Raw genomic sequence first — 3520 nt, 5'->3', positions numbered from 1 at the left:
AAAATTAGAGGGATTTTAATGTAGTTTTTGATTAAATGTTGTTTTTCTGAATTAAAATTATTTTTTCGTATTCCGATTATGAAAATGTTTAAAAGCAATTTGGTAATATTCAATAGTCGAATTTTGCACACCGACCTAAAGCTGATCCGGAACCTGCATCCAATAAATTAACAAAAAAAAACTTAAGTCGTTTAAGTAAGATGTCTTTTAAAGTGAAACAATTTCGAGAGGTGAAATTCATTCGAAAACTTCAATTTGCACACCCTTATGGCGTTGAAGTAACCAGTTTTTCCAATTTCTTTTCTTAAAAATTTTAGAAATTTTTCTTAACGGATTGATGGAACAGAATAATACCGTAAATAGGCAGGTTATACGCGGGCCACGTAGAAAGTGCTAAAGTGGTTCGCCAATCCATAGGTGATGTGTTCTGGACTTTTCTAACGGGTGGTCCGGTTCGGAATAAACCCATGCACCCTCCTTTTCTTGCAGTTTTCGCATTCATTCATTATAAGCAAAAGCAGCAAAGGGGCGAAAAACATCAAAGGACGAGTAAGTGTGTATATTCCGTGTAATTATATGGGCCTGCACACTCGCCCAATAGAATGTGACGCAACGGGTAGTAGGAAGTGCGGTGAAGTTCCGGGTTCTTTCCACCTTCGTCTGGTTATTGAAGGGTTGTTTTGGGTTGCTGCTGCTGCTGCTGAGAAACAAGCAGAAGGGGTAGCCCTGCTGCTCCTATGGATTGGTACGGATTACAAGTTCTCAACAATGAGCACTTGCACGTTCAAATGGGAGTAAAATTAATTTAGCGTTTTTTCATGCTCGTTCTTGGGAGAACTACACCGTTTGAGAGAATCCTTTACCTCGGGGATGAGGTTCTGTAACATGTGCCTGCTTGCTGAAGGTGTCAAGTTCCGTGAAATGCAACAAATTTCATGAATATTTAATCCCGCCGAGAATGCTTATTAGCAATAAGGTTGCGTCTCGTTACCTAGTTTCCGACTAGTTTTGTGCGGCAGGATTTTTTTCTTCAGGCTTGTGATCTTTTTTTTCCTGTTCGAGAGGGTGCTGATGAATTTTGCAATAGGATCAAGCAATTAGGCACACAGTACCTGCCACAGTTCACAAACCCAAAAGGCGGAAATGAAGCAATTCAACACCTCATTCATCGCGCATCATTTCTCCAACGGATTGTGTAACCTTTTATGAACCCCAGAGTTTATCAATATTTAACGCCTCGCCTAGTGGGAAGAATCAACCCCGCAACTCGACTCCACATGTACAATATTTTTCTTTAATAAATTCCACCGTAAACCACTTGGTGTGAAAAAAGTGTGTGTATTGGATTGATTTCTCGAATCTGACTACCTTCAAGTGTGGTGCATTGTACATTTTTTTTTGGGAAAAATTGCTGCTGCAAGGAATAGAAAATGAAGCCGGAATCTCCCGGAAAAGTAGGAATTCCTTCTCAAAGAGTTTTAGCTGAAGTGGGGCAGCATATTTGATTCTAGGTCGGCGGCCTTTGATCTTTTTCCTACCAACCCGACCGGCGACCAAAACAACCCCTTTTTTCGTTTTCTAGAATAGGATTGTACTTTGGTTTGTGGAGTGTGAGATGGCGTTAAGCACTTGAAGGATGATTTTCAAGGAAAAAAAATGCGTACACAAGTGCAAACAGGTTTTGCGTATTTTAGCTAGGGACACGAGACTTTAGCATCTAGGTATATTCAAACGGGCATGGTTCACCATCTATAGTTGGTTATTTTAAATCCAACAAAACGCAGTAAATTGAAATTGTCAAAATCAAATAATTTGTCATCGGCTTTGTTATTCGAAAATTAAAAAAGAAATTTGGAAGAAACAAACGGCAAAACAGACAAGTTAGTGGAACTTTTGGTGACAATTGTTCGTCCCTATTTTGTCTAATGACACATTCGAACTAACGTCCTTTTATCGAATGTCCCAGCCCCCTTGAAAACATTTATTGAATTTCTTGTAGGTTATGAAGGTTATTAACAATGTGTACACCGACAAAATCTAAATTAATTATGGCCAATCAAAGAACATATCACAACATTTTCACTCTGCTCTCTGTTTGAATTTCTAAGGAATTATTCATTTTAAAGAAGCGAAATGTATGCCATACCTACATAATTGCAGGAATTTTTTAAATTATATTCGATTGAATATGCTAAGAATTTTATTCGTATTCACCAGATATCTGTGTAGACATCGTATTCTATGACACAACGTCCAAACATGTCCAAAGAGTAACACAATAAAAACGCTCTCTGATGAATATTTCATTGGATAAATGATATTATTATGATGCAATTATAATTACTATCACGGGTGGAAAGGCCCATCGTCTTCAATTTCCTGCGGCTCATTATTTCATCATCTTCAAGAAGCGGTTCTGATTCGCAACTGTCTTACCAAACCAAAATAAATGACAGGAAAAGCCAAACATCACAAAAATTAGCCCTCTCCTAGCAGCTTTCCAGCGCCGGAGTCGAAAAGAATGGTCGGTTGATCCAAACGCGAAAGAAAATCAAAGTCAAGAGTCTTGGCCGTCGTCGTTTCGTCTCGTCTGATCTGAAATGTTTCAATGATCTCCAACCCCTGCCTGTTGGTGAAATTTGGTTGGTGTCTTGAACCATCTGCCTTTGTCCAGCCTTTCTTATATTTGTAAATGATTAAACGCTCGGAAAAGCACCGGTAAAAGTCGACCTTTTGTACTGTTTCGAGTAAGAGAGTGGAAGAATAAGAAATAATTTAATAACAGTAAGATTACGAGAAGGACATACAACAAGAAAGGGGAGCCAACGTTTGCTCCCATGGGGGATTTCCCACGCGTTTTCCTGCTAACGGGAGAACGCCGATAATCCGTTGAAAGATTTCTATTTTGTCAACTTCCGGCCAAACCGTTCGGTCCGATTTGGTGTTTCTTAAAAGGAAAAGAAAAGATTTGTCTCCGCAGATTTACGTCCAGTGAACGATAGACACCGGTATAGGTATAAGGATTCTCTTATCCTACTTATCTTGTTTGCACATCGTTTTCGCTAGGTCCTATCTCTTGACAATTTCCGTTTGAAGGCACCGACAAGTGTGTTTGCTCGTCGTTCTCGTGTCTTATTGTATCCGGCCAGATCGACAATGGTAATGTGTTTGGCAATATCCGAGAATGTGGTTTGTTGTTTCCTACAGTTTTTCCTCCCCTTTAGTGAACTCAATGACGGGTAAGTGAGCGATTTCTCATTTTGCGCCTCATGAAATTCAATGGGGTGCATGTTGATGAGAAACTTCAGGAGTGTTTCGAATTTTTACAAGCCAAGGATCTGTTGAATACAGCAATCCAAATCGAACATTGATTTCTAAAGAAGGTGAAACAGCGGAAGAAAGACAAAAACAAATGTTACGATGCATGGTACAGTTTTCTGTCTCCTATTGATTCCACATACATATTTAGTTGGGTACATATCGAGGGTATGCAAAATTTCCGTTTTAAATTTTTTATTAG

The sequence above is a fragment of the Uranotaenia lowii genome, chromosome 1, assembly GCF_029784155.1.
Source record: "Uranotaenia lowii strain MFRU-FL chromosome 1, ASM2978415v1, whole genome shotgun sequence".
In the NCBI taxonomy this organism is placed as follows: Eukaryota; Metazoa; Arthropoda; class Insecta; order Diptera; family Culicidae; genus Uranotaenia; species Uranotaenia lowii.
Note: the sequence above shows the minus strand (reverse complement) of the source record.